The 20,415-nt window shown below is 34.1% G+C and overlaps 1 protein-coding gene across 1 annotated transcript in view; it reads right to left on the reverse strand.

Annotated features, from left to right (window-relative positions):
* The window catches only part of LOC113522438 (innexin inx1), a 66,820-nt gene extending 52,665 nt beyond the window's left edge, over positions 1-14,155 (reverse strand). Inside the window, exon 1 of the mRNA XM_026908114.3 lies at positions 13,756-14,155. The gene's annotated coding sequence lies outside the window, so the exon portion shown is untranslated. The remainder of the gene's footprint in view (positions 1-13,755) is intronic.
* Positions 14,156-20,415: the final 6,260 nt, after the last annotated feature.

Genomic DNA, 20,415 nt, shown 5'->3' on the forward strand with positions numbered 1-20,415 from the left:
CTCCAGGTGAAACCGTCGCACAGTCACATAGGGCTTGACTGACTTCACTTGATCTTCGCCTATCAGCTATCACTGGTACCTTGTCAAAAAAACCAAATTCGCTGCTGGTTCACTGGCGGAGTTACCATTCCATTATCATGCATTAAAAATATCAAAAACAAATACAATCTACGACCTTGTGACATTTAAATAACCAACCTCCCGGTAGCGAGGGAGAGACTGGCCGATTATTTCGAGGAAAAAAATATTTTAATTAGCTTTATTGAATTCGAATTGAACTCGAATGCATATAGCAATATCCTCGTCAGAACATTTGTGAATGTATTACTTTAAATAATACCGGCGTGACGTATTCGTAACGTATAATTATTTCGGAATACCAATTTAAAGCAGTCAACTTCCTGTATTAGATTATTTATTATTATAAGAGACGTTAACTGTCCACTGCTGAACATAGGCCACCCCCAAAAGGGGGGGGGGGGGGGGGTTTGAAAGTAGCGACAACTTACTCAAATAAAAGTCCTTAACTTTTTTATCAAAAAGGATATACTATTTATATATCCTAAAGATATAATAAGAACAAAATGGTTGCATAGAAATTTTATCGAAAACAATTCAGTAGTTTAGTTTCTAAATCAAAATAACCGATTTTTAGTTTAATTTGCTTGTGTCAAATCTGTAATTACAGAGACGTTCGTTAGAATAGATTATAACAAGTATATAGAAGAAAAGATTAGCTGGAGAGATCGAATTAGTGATGAAGAGGTCCTACTTAGAGTTAAGGAAGAGACAAATTATAAAATATGGGAAAAAATATTGGGACACTTGATACGACACGACGACCTTATGTACATCATAATAGACGACGTAATTTTGGAACAAAATTCAATTTTTCATAGAATTATGTAAAATGACATTTATATGTTTAGGTGAATAACCTAATTAGATAAATAAATTAAATAATTATTGTTATAAACCACCAATAGTTATATATACAATAGGGAAAATAAATGGAATTTCATTAATAAATACTACAATCTAGTATTAGGTATGTGTTTAATTAATTATAATTATATACATATTTATTATTTAACTATGCATCGTGACTATAACATATACCTATTATTTCATTCATACATTCACAACAAGTGCATTTTACTGGAATTTTATATACATTATACGAACTAGTTACTTTAAATACATAACACAAATTACCTATATTGGGGGGAAAGGGATTGTTAGTAATGGAGACTGAGAATCCCATTGCTAGCAATATACCCACAACTAGGTCGAGCTCCTCGCGGTTCCCCCTGGAAACTATCATGGTTAATTACTGATGAATTCATCATGACGGGCTAACTGGCCTGTTTTCATTCTCATCTATCACCCTTCACTGGTGCTCCGCCAGCGTATCCCGTTAGCGCAATTCAATATACTCAGTTATACTCGTTCAATAATATTCGAATGAATATAATCTATTTACTTCTAGTTCAGAATAGTAATAAGATAACACGATAATAGATTCAAGGATTTTCATTGATATTATGAAATCTTTGTTTGACACGAAAACGAAGGAAAATTTCGGGAGTATTTCATAACAGCTTCTAGAGACCTCTAATGTATTCTGTATTTTGATGGGGCGATTGAATATGTTCCGGGAATTGCAAGGTCGAATTTCATTAGTTGGATGTTTTAGAATAAATATTTTGTACCATTTTTGTTTTCTATATATAATATGTATTCATTTACATACATACATATCTGTCACGTCTGTCTCACATTAGGGTAGGTAGAAGCAATGTATTTATTTAAAAATATATATATATATATATATATATATATATATATATATATATATATATATATATATATATGTGTTAATTTATTTAACAACTTATTTTCCGGTTTAATCAATCAATTTCTTGGTACAGAACACCGTCCAGTGTGAAGTCCGCCATATGTATATAGTTCCACTATTTTATTTTATTGTTATGCAACTGAGAATAGCAAACAAGCTGATGGCCCACCTGATGGAAAGTAGTAACCGTCGCCTATAGACATGAGCAGTACCATGGACATAACAGAGTATACTGTTTCGCCCATGATACCCCCCATTCATTGCCATTCCTGAGGACTCTATTCCTCTGTACCCTGTAAACTCATTGCCATATCCCACCCTTCAAACCGAAACACAGCCATGCAAACACAACTATAAAAAATATAAATATAAAAATATACCTAGATATACTATTTATAATAAGTATATTTTCAACGCTATATAACAGTTATTAGAGTACAATAGTCTTCTGTTGGGTTTATCTCATTCGTGTTTCTGCCGTGAAGCAGTTGTTTGCATGGCTGTGTTTCGGTTTAAAGGGTGGGATATGGCAATAAAATTACAGGATATAGAGGCATAACACACCTTAGTTCTCAGTAATAGCAACGCAACATACGAAAGGTATCATGGCGGATAGAGTATACTGTGTTATATCCACGGTACTGTTTCATTATTCACCATTATTTTACTTAATAATTTATTTGTTCATCAGTCTAAATTGTTCTAAGAAAACCCTACTACCGTCACCAATATAGGGCATCATCAAAAATCCATTAAACTCTACATCAAGTTGGAGCCAATAAAATAATATTGATCATTTAAAGTCCGCCGACGATGCATCTGTGTACTATTGTGGCGACGGAGGCCGGACCAATTGGCCAATTGCCGATGTCGCAGCCAATTGACGTGATCGTGTATCGCGGACCCGTATTTACTACCATCAATCAACAAGACCCTTAGTACTCTTTGTTAGGACGTAGCTAACTCGTGACTCGTAAATACGTAACCCTGGCAACAGGAGATCAACAGATCAACAAATCAACAGCCATTTCCTATGACAACCAAGTACGTATTAGAAGTACTCGTAACATGCATCAAATTACATTAAAAGTACATTCCGTTTCGGCATTTTAGTTTGACAGGGAACTCTTTTCCTCCTTTTAATTCAAAGACATGAAGCACTAACCATAAAAAACTAAACTGAATTTTGATATTTCTAAATTACCTTAGTGATAAGACCGCCCATTGTTTTCTCAGTGTAATATTTTCTTGTAATTGTCTGTATTTATAATAAGTTTACTATTGTAATCTTGTGGAGGAAACAATAAAGAGTATCTATATATTTATCTACCTTACACGGGCTTTGGCAATCGGTTCTACCTGTCTACCTAACAATAGATTTATCGTAAAGATAGATGAAATAATCATTTAAAATCAGAGGAATAAAATCTGAACTGTACGAACCCGAGACACCAGCATCCATTGACTCCCTGTAACGTATTTGATGTATCTCTCCATTCATCTACTTGGGAAACGTCCTTTACTGCATTTACTCATACGGAATCACCGATGGAAAACCATTTTTGAACATAGGACAATCAATGTGAGTACCTAGGAACATTTACCTTAGAAAAACTTTTGTTTTTTTTTTTCTGATGAGTAAAAATGGAATGGTAACCCCGCCTGCGCTAATGGGATGACGCTGGCGGAACACCAGTGAAGGGCGATAGATGAGAATGAAAACAGGCCAGTTAGCCCATCATGATGAATTCATCAGGAATTAACCATGATAGTTTCCAAGGGGAACCGCGAGGAGGTCGACCTGGTTGGGTATATTACTAGCAATGGGATTCTCAGTCTCCATTACTAACAATCCCTTTCCCCCCAAAACTTTTGATTTATAAACTAAGTTTACACCCATATCTAATAATACACTGATATTTGTAACGGAGATCACTGTCTTCACAGTAATAAATGAGAACAAGTGCACATCGTACGGAACAAAACCTATTAGAGTTGCCCTCGTAGTCGGATTCCTTATTCTAAATGGGAATGCCTATTATTTATAGAAAGGAGATAAATGTGATATTCTAGTTGCAGAGGGAACAAGATTAGTCACGTACAATGCTATGTAATGAATATAACGAACATTATCTACAATACTACGATCTGGATATCTTTACTTAATAATCCTTAGTAATATTTTTCACCATGTGGTCTCGAAATAGATTAGACTGCTTCCTTTCCCGTGGGTGTCGTAAGAGCTAAGGGAGGGCGAAGGATGTGCAGTAGTGTCCCTCTTCAAACATCTCTAAAGCCTAACTGCGGTTGCAAATCCGCCTGCCAAACGTGGCAACTACAAAACCCCCCAAGAAGAAGGCTAATGTTCAGCAGTGGAGATGAATATTATTCAAGTAAAAGGGAATTCCGCATATATGTATGTATATATGCGCATACGTACAATTACATTTTATTACAATGACATATTTTATGTCTCTAATTGCTCAGCACATTATGTTCTAGTTTAAAAACCTCGCAATTTGGAACAATTGTAGATATATTATTTATTTAAACAGATGGTTTCATGTTTCTAAGCATCATGACACAATTTTATGTAGATACTTATCCTATATGTGACCCAACGTATAAAATATTCCAAACTACACAGAATTGTAGAGGATCACAGTGAAAAATTATATACCTAAGAGCAACAATATATATAATACGTATAAATAAAAGACGAGACAACTATTTGAATAGAAACAAAAAACCATATAAAAATAATATCAACATATACATATATGTGGCCAGACTTAAATTTACATTATGGCCACAAAGTTTTAATAAGAATATCATTGCTATTCAAAATAATGGGATATGTAGTTTATATAACTGTAAGGAGATGCAATTATTGTAAAATAAATAAATATTAGACAAAAGTATTACAATCGCACGTTATTTATAACAATAAGACGTTACAGTCACTATGTACACAAATGTTTACAAAACAATCAGTACACACTTGTTGATATTGAATTCGGCACAAATACAAAGAATAGTTTAGATTACCATTGTAAACATACGCTTCGGAATTTACTGGACGAACTATTAGTCGGATAGTGTTAACACAAACATTATCGCATAACAAAACTACTTGGATGATACTAAGCAAGTAATGATACGCTTACACCATGGTTTTGCTAGCCGTTTTATGTCAAACTTTAAATTAAAAAAAAAACAGTTGAAAGTTATTGGAGCGTATACTGTATTCTAAATACGAAATTTCCAATTGATAGATAAAGAAACTGAACTTAATGACGTTAGCATACGGGCCAATTTTAAAATTGAATGCTGGCGACCGAATATTGATGTCACCCCAGGTTTTCCATCAATCGCAAAGTCCTAATCCGTGACTGTAACAAAACGAACAACAAAATTATCGTCGTAATGACGGTCTTAGAGGTAGCATATGGTTGACTAAATTAGTAAATATCATTTAAACAACGAATTATAATGTCTGTGTCAACGTTGAGCACAAACAGATAATCAGCCTTCAAATTTCCGTTTTAGTATTTGTTACTGGCAAGAAATATATCTATAGGTACATATCTGTCACGTTTGTCTTCCGTTAGTAAGGAAATTTTTACATACAAATTAAAATTATACTTTCTAACTCAGAACCCACATCAAATAAAATAATTCTGTCAATTTGCAATATATCTTTTATACTGTTATGAAGCTATGCCATAGAAATTCTGAGTTTACAATGGGCGAAGAATCATATAATATGCGCATAGACAATTACAATCTGAGCAACATCGTCCTTTTAGAGCCTGTTAAAAATGGTAATATTTATCATACTCATTAAAGTTCACATGATAAAATCCAAGGCAATACGACCACCATAAGAAGACAGCTAGCGGTAACAGTGACCTCAGCCATCCCACTAGATTTATACTTCGCACGTGCGTGGGAAGGACGAAGAACAAAAATGTATAAGCATCGCACAATAAGTGCAGAAGTACTTGTTATGAAATTGCAAATTAATACAAATATGATTGATACTTTATTTGAAGAGATATTAAGTTTAAAATTAAATGTGTCCACAATAAATTCTAACAGTTTCGTACAGATATATCAGACTTCAGGATTGACAAGGCATCATGGTTCACAGACGAGAGAAATTTCAACTGCGGGCAAATCCTTTAGTCTTTGTATAGTCTTAGAGACAATTCCTGGTGTAAATTTTAGCCCGGTCATAATAAATAGTGGTATTTATAAAAAATCCTGTCAACATTACCAGATATTTGTAGCGTATACAAGTGTACGGACTCTACGCAGCGCACTCTGACCCCACCCATTGTAACAAATTAACTACGATGAGCCAACTGCACTGACTTCATCCTTGTCATTTCATACTAAACAGATATCACGCTATCATACAACATTAGCAGAACTTGTGTACAATTCCATCTTCTTTCATTAACTCATAGCCTGTACTGCTACAGTCAACTGCTTTGGAAGCATAGTTCAATAAATTGGAAAGAATAACTGTTGAATTTCTTCTGGGTTCTCGCCAGATATCGACACTCCGAACCCAGCAGTAGAATCAGAAAAATAAGGACTTAAAACAGCTTGTAAACAAGTTTATTTGAATAAATATTATTTCTATTCTATTAAATATTTACCTACAGGTACTATGTATAGAAATCATAGAACAGGAAAAATTACGAAATATATATTAAAAAAAAAATGTATCTTTTACCTACAGGCCTGACCTACTTGCCAAAACGATTGCGACATAAATGCATGACGGCATGGTGACTGCTGTCAGATGCAAAGGCCACCGCTGATGACATGACGAAACGAAACCTGTATATAATAAACTAATAAACAATAGACAACGAGGTAGGCAAATCTGATAACCATGGAATGTTTTTATATAAATACAGCCATTCTAAGTTGTATAAAAAAATATATAAACACACAGACCCACCCCTTTAGTAAAAAAAAAAGGCCAAACATCTCATAAACGTATTTTGGCTTTTGAAGTATTTCGCCTTTTTCTTTTGTACTAAATTCCCAATTTGAAAGAAAGTGACAAAATACTCCAAAGAGGTTTTACTTTTTATAAATAAGGAGGACATCATAAAAGATCCGCTTTTATTTCATTTCCATTATAAATTTACAATTCTCCACATATCAGTAAAATGGACTATCAAATATGGGCTTGATTTTTTTTTTATATACAATTTAGAATTACAAACAAGCTGACGGCCCACCTGATGGAAAGTGGTAATCGTCGCCTTTAGATATGAGCAGTACCATGGACATAATAGAGTATACTGTTTCGCACATGATACCCCCCATGCGTTGCCATTCCTGAGGACTCAGGTGTTATTCCTCTGTACCCAGTAAATTCACGCCATATCCCACCCTTCAAACCGAAACACAGCCATGCAAACACAGTTCACAGTTGTAACACGAATGCGACAGAGGTACCCAAGCAATCGACTTTTGTACAAAGTCTCCCTCTGGTATGTATTTATTGTATGATATTTTCTCAAAATATCTTGGTTTCAAATTCTATGATACAAAACCACAGTTGAGCGATTTGGAACTTACCCATACCTGCTATGGTCAAATAAATAATTATACAAATACAAACAATGTAAGGTTTCCAATGACTGATTCGCAAGTCATAACAGCTGCAATGCGATAGCGTAATGGAAGAAGCCTGCATGTGATCTAGACGTGATCACCTCGGCCACCCATACGTTATTCTTTGACCGTATACACTTTTTTCCAAATATTAGAGAAAGAATTAAGTATAGAATAAAATATAACGTCACTTTTCTTCTGTCAACTGATTTGTTAATGTACAATCCTATCTATACTTATAATAAATCTGTAGAGAGGTCAATTCTGTACATGAAATATATTTCCAAAATAACTATTAGGGGGTGATTAGTGATCGATACTGATGCCAAAAATGCAATCAGTAAAATTTTTGCCTGTCTGTCTGTATGTTCGTTATAGAAACAAAAACTACTCGACGGATTTTAACGAAACTTGGTACAATTATTCTTCATACTCATGGGCAGGTTATAGTATACTTCTCATCACGCTACGATCAATAGGAGCAGAGCAGTGAAGGGAAATGTTAAAAAGGTCCACCCGTGCGACGCCGGGCACGCTAGTCTATAACAAAGCAAGAGAGTTCGTTTGTTCGAACGCGCTACTCTTTCGAACTTACTAGTTGGAGTGGAGTGGAAAAATTATTTTTAAATTTAATAGCTCATTTCTTGGAGAAAGGTTATCAGCTAGACATCCTTTTAAGAAAGGAATCTACCACCGACACTGAACATTTTAAATTTTCTTTACAGCTCAATGATGTATTAGGATCAATCACCGTACATTTCGGAGCATCAGCGATGTTTTGCGGTACGCATAGTTATAATTAAATTATTGTTATAATTTTAATTAATCACCAAGTCAAACGTTCAAGATTAAGCGTGCCTAAAAGAGTACCAATATATATTAAATATTTTGAAATTGATAAGTTTATCATATGCCTCGGCGTCGTACAGTTTATTTGAAAATAAGGTTACTCGCTGATGTCTATGTATAGCTGAAAAAATTTAAAGAATCGGTTATATATTTTTGCGATTATCCATTACAAACAAACATACAAAAAAATCCAATCTTTCCTCTTTATAATATTATTCCTTATTAGTTTAGATCAAGAAAGTTACAGAAATAAACTCTAAAATCAAATAATCATTGTGCAAACATATATCCAAACCGTCTAATTCAAACGATCTCAAATTATATGAGAATTAAAGAAATTATTTCGACTGATCTGCTCTTTGACTATTGACCGACATATTAATTTACGAGTAATCCTCCATGTAGAGGCTTTCTTGGGAGAGGTCTGCACACGGACGGAATCTTTTAAGGTGAATTCAGACTTAAATAACAAAGAATATAGAACAAAATCATAGAACAGAGAACCCAATTGGAAATTGGTCGCAAGTACAGTTGAATAAGGAACTTTCCATATAACTACATACATAAAAATCTCCCAGATAAATACAAACAGATACGCTTCGGTACGTACAGTATATGTATTTGTCAGGGATTAAAGCAACTTCCATTAAAAAGTGCGGTACAGTATAAAACCGAGATACCAACCTTGGTTTCAAATGTTGTTTTGTTCAATCAAACAAAGAATAAACGCTTTTGAACACTCATACAAGCTCTATCTTACTAAAATAACAAAATTTTGTCTAAACATGTTTTATTATTATTATGTATTGTCCACTGTTGCATATACGGATTTTATCAGTAGTATTCACGCTCGGCAGGCGGTTTGACAACTAGACTACAACAGTTAGACTTTGGTGATCTTTTAAGAGGAACACTGCAGTCCATCGCCTCGCCTCTTACGACTCTTTACTCTCTACCCACAAACGAAAGGAAGGGGTGGCCCATTCTATGCCAGGCCCACACGGCAACTAAACTCTCTCTGTCTGTTTGTTAGCTTCGGTATCACGCAAAAACTACTAGTCCAAATCGGAAGCAATTTTCAGTTGTGTCTCTGTAGATTATATGTAAAATCTGATATATGTTTTATACACCATTAAGAAGTGATTATCTATTTCCAAAATCTACACGTCAGAAGTTATGTTCAAAAACTAGTACTAAATAAAAAAGAAAAAAGGGAAGAAATGGGATTCGCTCAGTCGGTCTAACTCCACCTTTAGTTTGGGTGCTGGAACCTAGACGAGTTTGGCTATAAATCACCCGCCCCGCCCCCCAGCGATCTGCCATTAAAGGTGATTAGTGCGCGCGCGCAGGATGGACCAAATTACACGGTGCGCCGGAGTTTGGGCCACAAAAATGCGGTGCGGTCATTATCCGAAGCACTGCCAGCGGAGCACGTGCGCCAACGGCTGGTCTCCATATGTCGAAGTACCATTTTGAACGTATATGTCTCTGCTTGATTTACTCTAATTTTAAAGATCCTTTGGACTTCTAAAGAAAAAACTGCCAGGCTGTTTGGATCGTATCATTGTTCATCTATCTCGGTTCATTACGATCTTTTCTCTCCAAATAAAAATAGTTATAGCTAAGGAATAGTATAAAGACCAAATTTATATCAACTGTTAAAAGTAAGAACACTAAGTTTCTAGTTATTTCCATAGCAACTTAGTAACTGGCATGTTATACAGACTTATTCCTTTCATTTCCAGAAAAAAAATCCTAACTTTTTTTGCCAATTAGTATCAAATTATACATATAATTCTATAAACAAACATTCTGAAGGAACATCTAAATTAAAAATTACTGCATTAAAATATAAATGTGGCCATGTTTGAGTATTTTCTTTGCATTTCATATATAAAATCGTGTTATACACAGTCATATATGTCTAGAAGTCCTTTAGAAGCTAAATAGAAACCAAGGTTTAAAGCTTTCAACATTAAAATTCATAGGAAAATATATTATTGCCACTTCTATGAGATATATTCATTATTCATTTAACCTCAATATGGAAGTAGGAATGTAATTAAATAGATGGCAGTATGGTGAACATGCTTAACAACTGCATTTGATCTGTTATAAGGAAGGGAGACTTATTTTAAAAGCTGTATCTGATATTTATTAATATTACTGAATATGCCATAGTGCTCAGGAATAGCAAAACATGAGGGGTACTATCATGTCTCTCTATATTCTTTGATGTCCAAAATCCAATCCAAGATTTAAAGTCCAATGTCTATAAGGAAGATTAGGCTTATTTGCCATTCTAATTTGATTAAAAAAGTACATGTAAAAGTAATATAAAATATTTTTAGTGTCATTTATTTACTCTTTTTGAATATACATTGATGCAGGAGATTATTAAATATAATATCATTAAATATATGTATTGATTTTATAAATAAACAAAACAAGATAAAGTGAACTTTGGATCATCATCTTAAATTGAAAAACAGTAAACAATGCAAAAAAATTATATGTGTATGCCATTGATATATAAAAACTCAAGATTTCCATACAAAATTATTTTTAAAACTGTCAGAAATAAATAAAATAATTATCATAGGCCAAAGTATAAGTGGAGTCTACTTATCACAAATAGATATAGATATTACATTTTGACAAAACCATTAAGAATATATCAGCACATTTGACTACAATCAAAATGAATGTAAAATTTGGTTAAATACACACTATATTCAGTGGTACTTTTTAGTTTATTGTGCATCTAGAAATTTTAATTTATTTATTTATTTATACTTTTGCACACATTGAAAAATGTCTACAGGGCGGACTTAATGCCTGATGGTATTCTCTACCAGTCAATCATCACGCCAAACAGAGAGAGCAAATGGCGGTGCACAGATTTAAGAAAATAGCAAATTTTATTACATATCAATAATTTTATTGTGCATCTAGAGATTTTTCATATCAATGGTTCTTTGAGAGATAATATTATCAGAGCCATAAATTAAATGCTTGTTTGCCACCTCAGTGGTATAAAAAATCTTATTTATTTCCATCATAACCAGTTGTGAATACACAACTAGATATAAAACCATAAATACCTTGAATTTCATATTATGATTATCATCCTGTGAATGTTATTATGTGAACTGTAAGTTATTTTTACAATTTTCACTATCAACTTCCATTGTCCACATATTACTCAGGCCTAGAAAACTTAAAGTAAGTTAAGTGCCATCTCATTTAAAAAATTAACCCAGATATGTATTAACTTCATATCTTTAGCTATCAGTGTAATATTTATATCTATATTTATTTTACTTAAAAAGTAAGCAGGGATTTGAAATAAAAATAAGTATATTCTGTTTTTCTAGATATGACTGGATTAGTCTACAATCTTAATGTCTTTTCAAATGACTTCAAAAACGGAGAAGGTTCTCAAACTGGTTGTATTTTATGGCTTTTCAACTGACTTCAAGAATAGAGGAGGTTCTCAAATTGTTTAGATTTTGTATCTTTTCAAATGACTTCAAGAACGGGGGAGGTTCTCAAATTGGTCATATTTTATGTCTTTACAACTGACTTCAAGAACAGGGGAGGTTCTCAAATTGGTCATATTTTATGTTTTCACAACTGACTTCAAGAACGGGAGAGGTTCTCAAATTAGTACTTTTTTATGTTTGTTACCTCATAACTTCAACATATATAAACCGATTTGAAAAATCCTCTTTTTTAGCTGAAAAGATATACATTCAGATAGGTACCATACAAGTTTCATCTATATAACTGATTCTGCCACAATTGATGTTAGTATTTTTGTATGGAACAATTTTTTTTATTATTAAAATAAAACTACATACATTAAAAAGGTTTTATAAGTATTGAGGATTATAAATAAATTCATAATTATGATTCCATTTTATTTTTAAAATACTATGATATGAAGACATGTTGTGATCAACTAATTGTTACAAGTACAGATAAATATAGTAAAGAAAATTAACTTATTTGTATTAAGCCTCTGTTGATGTAAAATAATATGACACAACATCTATTTTTGTTCATATACGAGGTCTGTCCGGAAAGTTCGTATAAAAGTGTTCTGGAATGCGAGAAAGAGGAGTGGGGAGGCCAGGTAAGCGCAGGACCCCTTCCTTATGTCCCTAACAATGCTTCAGTTCTGGTCTGACCGCCGTGCGGTGCGAACTGGCTTGTCACGCCATCTGTAAAGTTACCTCTTAACGAAACCCCGTCGGCATGGAGCCCGCTTCCGTTGAAGAGCAGCGCGTCGTAATCAAGTTTCTCTCGAAACTCGGCAAGAATGGCCGTGAAATTTTTGCCGATCTCAGAACAGTTTATGGGGATGATGCTGTGAAGGAACCAACCGTCCACAAGTGGCTAAAAAGATTCAGAGAGGGCCGAGACAATGTTGATTGTTTTTTTCGATGTTCGGGGGATTGTCCATCAAGAATTCGTCCCTCCAGGCCAGACAGTTGATGGAAAATTCTACGTCGATGTGCTCAGACGCCTCAAAGCTCGTGTGGCACGAGTTCGTCCAGAATTGGCGCGAGAGGGGCGTTGGATTCTTCACCACGACAATGCCCCTGCCCACACCTCTCTTGTTGTCCGTGAGTTTTTGAGTAAAAATTCCATTACGGTGACCGAACACCCCCCCTATTCGCCGGATTTGGCCCCGTGTGACTTCTTCTTGTTCCCAAAAACCAAATTGGTACTTCGGGGGCGGCATTTGGGGGACATAAATGAGATAAAAAAAGCTACGACGGGGCAGCTGAGAAACCTACAACCAGAGGACTTTCAAGGAGCCTTCTCACAGTGGAAACGGCGTTGGCACAAGTGCATTATGTCACAGGGGGAGTACTTTGAAGGGGATAAAATTGATTTACCTGAATAATTGTAAAATAAAATTTTTAAAAAACTTTTATACGTACTTTCCGGACAAACCTCGTACAAATAAAATAGAATTTCATTAAATAAACAAATGACATTATTTTATTAGTGATGAAGCAGTGTATTAATTATGCAATGATATAGTTCAAGGAAACTCAGAGACCTAATGACATCATGATAATTACTTAGTAATAATGTTGACTGTTAAATTGAGGAAATATATAAAACAATTAATAAGGCATAGATCTTGCTAATATCGGTTGAAAATTTAATTGAATCAGTGTTTTTATGAATACAATACCATAATAGAATGACATACTACCATATTTTGTATTGTCAATAATAATAAACCTACATATATGAGATGTAATAGTAAACTGACCTATAAATTAGACAATATACCCGAGGTATAATCAGCTGTGTTTTCATTACGTGTTACAAATGAGCTTGGCAAAATAATTTTACAAAACCCATTTAAAATAATTAATTAAACTTACTTGTTTTTGTTATCCTCTGCACAATTCTTCAGTTATTTTCTCTCAAAGAAAATTATTTTCGCAAATTTTTTTTTGTCGCACCACGAATGTTTATTTACGACAATTTACACACAGTAAATTTTTCACACAAACAAAGATTTATTGTCTGTTAAATAACGTCAATATCTGTAAATATACGAGGAAATTAACGCGAAACACAATTTAACACTCAAAACGCAAGCATACCTACGACCTCAAAGAAAAGTACTCAGTCTCACGGTTGATCCGTCTCTCACAATTTATTTGTACATGCACGAAACAATAATGTTTCTATAACGCTGAAAGAGATAACAGTATCATGACGAATGACGCTAGAATAAGACAAATAGATGTCAATGAATCCGTTTAGCAGCAAGCTGTCAAAGACGCGCCATGACGCCATTTTATGGTCAATGTTACCATACGATAAAATGTGCGTTCCATTTCATCCAAACTTCTTTATGTTTGTAAAAATTTATAAATAATCGTATTGTACGTGTAAATAAATAATAATTAATTTAGTTATACGTTTACCAAATTTATTATGAAAATATATGTATATTAATTTAATAGATATTACTGTACTTAGATTATAATTTATAGTTTCATCAAATGAAACGTAATTTTCGTGACTTTAAATGAGTGCAACACCATGTATTTTCGCGCCAAACGCAAATCAGAATCAACTAATCGCGTTCCCATCATCCCGCCTTTTTATAATTTCATAAACCAGACGTAAAGCACAAACTTTAAAATAATTAAATTACAGTGAGTTAAGGAGTGAGTATAAGTACTATTTGTAAAATCAAATTTTAAGTACTAAATGATGTAATATTTTTTATTAAATATCAATAAGTATGTTATTTTAGTTTGCTTTTTTGTTTTTATGTGTAGATGACCACTGACAATGTAGCAAAAAACGATACTTTTCACTATCACGATCAAGTGTATTAAAATCATAAGTTATGTTTTAATATTTTTTTTCTTAGAGTTTTAGTAACCTGCGCGCTTATAAATCGTATCAGTTTTATCGTAATTGGTAAGTTATTTTACACAAACTCTCGCTAGTCGGTCGCAACAAGAAACCATAATGGTTAATAACTAGTGAATTCGTCACGAATGTGTTACTGAGCTGACTTCTTCTTCACCTATCATCATTTATTCCGTTACTCCTCTATCCCGCTAACATGTTTATACCGCAGTCGGAAAACGAAATTTCGCTTTCATCTCTATAAAGCAAAAAAATTCATTTCATTCTCACTTCATCATTCTTTACTTTCTCATTCACACTCTGGCAAGATTACCATTTTCATCATAATGTAAAAACAAAAAATAGGAAACAATTTTGTTCAACTGTTCGCTTGGATAAACCCGTTAAGAAAAATACTTTTAAGCTGCATGAATAAGGATTTTTAATCAATAGGTACTAGTTATGGCTGAAAAGAAGCCATATAGTGTATTTAAAAAAAGAAAAAGAATGATTTAAATTTTTGCATACCATTCTTGTATCTCTTCATATAATGTTTTATAACTATAATTTTGTTATGTAAATAAATACAAAAAACACTAGTGGAACTATAAAAGTGGTATCATTTTGGAGTTGTCGTATAGGTACTCTTAATTATTAAGAATATATGTGGAGTAAAACATGATATTAAAAACTAATAAAATATTGACTAAATAAAAATTGGTAGTAGGCTAATTTTCTTAAGGCAATATATGAATACCATAATAACCATGCAAAACAAAACTGATGAAAGACAGTATATTTTGTAAAGCTGTAATAATTTATAACAAATTACCAAAACGTATACGAGGATTAATTGAGGCAAGTGTTTTTAAAAAGAACCTTCATGATATGTTAATTAATAAATGTTATTACAGCCTAAACGAATATATCAATGATAAAGATAAATAGTCATCATTGGTAAAAAATAATGTCTCATATTAATTTATTTTGTTTCACTATATAATTTTAAATGGTATGTTTTATATACTGTTAAATAATGCATGTACTTTATTTATAATTGTTCCATATATTGTACGCTTATATAGCAGGACATGGAGATACTATTTAACTAATGTAATACCTTAATTTGACCTATAATCCACAATAAAGACACATGTATTTGTATGAATATGGATGCTAAGTTGTAAAATCTGCTCTTTTTGTGAGTTCACTAAAACTATTTTTTTAAGTAAAGTCATAGAGTGTTTTAAGTAATGTCAAGGTAATTTTTTAAGTAAAGTCAATATTAGGAATGTGAACATATAATATTTACCTTATGGATTCATGCAAAATTGGAGACTTTGAGATTTGATACTCTTCGCATTATAACATGTTTTTAACCTATCGAAAATATTACTAAATCAACAAAACAATTGTGAGAAAGTAAGTTAATGGGTGCAGATGGTTCAGGACCGTTTCTTGTGGCAGTTTTACAAGAGGGAGACTTTGTACAAAAGTCGTTTACTTGGGTACCACTGTCCCATTCGTGTTTCAACCGTAAAGCAGTTGTGTTTGCATGGCTGTGTTTCGGTTTGAAGGGTGGGATATGGCGTGAATTTACAGGGTACAGATGAATAACACCTGAGTCCTCAGGAATGGCAACGCATGGGGGGTATCATGGGCGAAACAGTATACTCTGTTATGTCCATGGTACTGCTCATGTCTATAGGCGACGGTTACCACTTTCCATCAGGTGGGTCGTCCGTTTGTTTGCCATTCTAAGTTGTATAAAAAAAATCTATGGGGGAAGCCTATGCTCAGAAACGGACAGAGAATGACTGAGATGATGATGAAATTATCTCAGCATACAGTTCTTTTACAATGATAACTGCTAAAAAATCAGTTATGCTGCACCATGTTGTAACCTATATTTTTTTTAATAAATGAAAATGATACAGAAACTCCACCTGCGCGTCACTATATGCTGATGGGCCACCAGTAGAGAGGTGATAGAGTTGAGGATGAAACAGATCAGTTGGTCCATCTTGACAAAGAAAAACCGCGTGCAATTTGACCTAATACGGTTTATTATATATATAGAAAGGAATTGTTAGTATTGGGGTCTAACAGTTCCATTGCTAGTTATATGCCCTGTCAGATCGACCTCCACGCAGTTCTTCCTGAAAACCACCATTAATTCTTGTGAAATTCGTCATAATGGGTTAACTGGCCTGCTTTCATTCTCACCTATCATTTCTTACTGGTGCTTCACCAGTGTATACCGATAGTACAATCGGAGTTACCATTAAATTTTTATCCATAAAAAATAGGGTATATTGCTAACAGTAATAATGTTTTTTTTTTTTTGTACAACTTAGAATGGCAAACAAGCTGACGGCCCACCTGATGGAAAGTGGTAACTGTCGCCTATAGACATGAGCAGTACCGTGGACATAACAGAGTATACTGTTTCGCCCATGATACCCCCCCCCCCCCCATGCGTTACCATTCCTGAGGAATCAGGTGTTATTCCTCTGTACCCAGTAAATTCACGCCATACCCCACCCTTCAAACTGAAACACAGCCATGCAAACACAACTGCTTCACGGTTGAGACACGAATAGGACAGAGGTACCCAAGCAATTGACTTTTGTACAAAGTCTCCCTCTGCCTGTCTCCTCTAGCCCATTACTAATAATCCCTTTACTCCATGTAAAAGGATTATAGCCTTCATTTCGAATAATAACTAGCATGTAATCAAGGTTCATGGAGCATACAGTGCGAGCCACGGCGCTCTACTGCCGGCTGACAAGACGCCAGTACTGGTTTTTATGTAACCGATGGGATCTCCAAACAGAACCAGTCCGCCGCTACCTGTGCGACCGAATTCCGGGAAGCGGAAATCCTTCGGGACGTCATTAGTATGTTTATTACTCGTACATGCAAAAAAAAAATTGTCATCTATACTTCCTTCTTACATATCCTTATTCTAATTACTATTATGAATATGTGAGTTTGTTTGTTACCTCTTAGCCTCTTAACAGCTTCACTATTCACTATGACATTTGGTATACACATAATATATGGGATAAAGTAGTACAAGCTGTAATAAAATAATGGTAAAAGCTAGTATAAAATATATAGTGATCTTAATGACAAGTTGTAACCGTAACCTTGTCCGCGTGATCGAGACATATTAATAACCTACATCCTTGTCTGTGCCAAATACTACGTGATTACTAAGTGACAATGACATCGAGCGCTAAAAAATTAACTACTACATAATAAGTAATAAATGGATGATTATTTACCAGCTATTACTAGAAATAAAAGATTTTCTTAATTTTGATACGAGTGTTTAATACGTGTTCTCTCGGCAAAAATTAAAACAAGAATAAGTGACAGCCAGCCTATTCGTTACTACCCTCACAAAAAAATATAATTACAAAAATAATGGAACCGATACATGATCGAATCAATTGCAATACTTGAAACTTAAATTCGTAATTAAAACAATTAACATTCCAATAGTCTAATAAGCATTTACATGACAATATATTATTAATATCTTGTATATAAAATTCTCGTGTCGCGGTGTTTGTTACCAAACTCCTCCGAAACGGCTTTACCAATTTTTATAAAATTTTGTGCGCATATTGGGTAGATCTGAGAATCAGCCTACATCTATTTTTCATACCCCTCAATGATAAAGGTGACCCTCAAGGTGTTTAAAAAAATATTCTCCAAATAATGTATATGGCAAAACAACGTTTGCTGAGTCAGCTAGTTGTACTATAAAATATTATATTTATTAAAATAAAATACTTACATTTATTAATTGAATTATAACTACATCAACAACAATCCATTGACTGTCTATTAATAATATACTAATAAATAACAATATGTATTTGTATAGAATATAATCATATAGTCTAACATAACTAATATTATGTAGTAATACATTTGTAACTAATGTTCTAAAGGATATAAAATTTTATAAAATCGTTTGATTTTATAAAAGCTATAGAAAACTGAAACAAAATGTTTATTATTTAAATGAAATTTCAGGGAATTCATCCTCACACGCTTAAGCATGAATGACCACGAACAGTACAGTTTTTTTTTTAATGGATGACTATGAAATGGTGATCTCGCCTGCGCTGTCAGTATATATACTTGCGGAGCACCAGTGAGGGATGATAGATAAGTATAAAAGCAGGTCAGTTAGCCTATCGTGACGAATGCAAGAAGTATTAATTACAATGGTTTCCAGGCGGAACCGAGTGGAGGTCGACCTGACAAGGATTTCCAGCAATGGGGCCATTAAGCCACGTTACTAACAATCCCTTTCCCTCCAAACAGTGCGGTTTCAGAGAAATTTCCTCCCGCGAACGCGCAGGCTGTGAAATGAGCTCTCTGCCGAGGTTTTCCCTAGAGACTACAGTGTGGAGTTCTTCCAAAAAGAGTATATTAAAGATTCTTTAGGATCGGCAACGCTCACGTGACACACCCAGTGTTGCAAGCGTCCATAGGCTATCGTGATCGTTTACGATCAGACGAGCTATATGCTTCTTTGCCACCTTTGTGGTATAAAAAAAGCAATTTTTCTTTTAACTAGCGGTCCTCCTTCATACGGATAAATAATTTAAGAAACACATTTTTTTTTTATTTAAAATACAGCTCAATTTAATTGCTGGTAATAGCTGGTAGAGAGAGTGCTGCTATAGGGCATTAAGCTTGCCATTTGTACAAAGTTTTATTCTGCAATAAAGAATAAATAAATAAGTATAAATAAATAAATAAACTATTATATAGGATAAAATATTTTTATGAAATCGGTTAAACCAAGAGAGAGCACGTCCCGAAGCATACGCTAAGGTTCAATACTCGAATACTAGCAGTGAGTGCTCCTTGCGCTCTCTGGACCAAACTTGAACGCAATTCAGAGTTCGTTAACGTTCACTCAACCGAGCTGGCTATTACGCAATTATTACTATTAGATCTGGTGTGAATTGAGAGTGGGCAGTTGTGATTGATCAATTACTAATAACATAGTTTCTCCCATAAGAGCGCGCGCAATGAAATGAGGAAGCTTCAAATCGCTCAGCGGGTTACCCTTGGAAATTCATCCCGTCTATCTAAAATGGCAAAACTAACTGATGGCCTATCTAGTGGGAAATGGTACAGTGTCGTCAAAAAACATCAACAGCACTTTAAGTAGATAGATAGATAATCTTTATTGTTTCCTCCGTAGAACATTACATGTGACACCCATGGCATCCCTATGATGCTGGCATTTTTTTTATACAACTTAGAATGGCAAACAAGCTGACGGCCCACCTGATGGAAAGTGGTAACCGTCGCCTATAGACATGAGCAGTACCATGGACATAACAGAGTATACTGTTTCGCCCATGATACCCCCCATGCGTTGATATTCCTGACGACTCAGGTGTTATTCCTCTTTACCCTGTAAATTCACGCCATATCCCATCCTTCAAACCGGAACACAGCCATGCAAACATCTGCTTCAAGGTAAAAACACGAATGGGACAGAGGTACCCAAGCAATCGACTTTTGTACAAAGTCTCCCTCTGATTTAATTAATATTAATATTTTTAAGGACTATGGTGTTATGCCTGTGTACCTACCCTGTAATTTGAAAGAAAAATTGAAAAACAGCCATACAA

Source organism: Galleria mellonella, unplaced genomic scaffold (genome assembly GCF_026898425.1).
Source record: "Galleria mellonella isolate WM207_F2 unplaced genomic scaffold, CSIRO_AGI_GalMel_v1 utg962, whole genome shotgun sequence".
In the NCBI taxonomy this organism is placed as follows: Eukaryota; Metazoa; Arthropoda; class Insecta; order Lepidoptera; family Pyralidae; genus Galleria; species Galleria mellonella.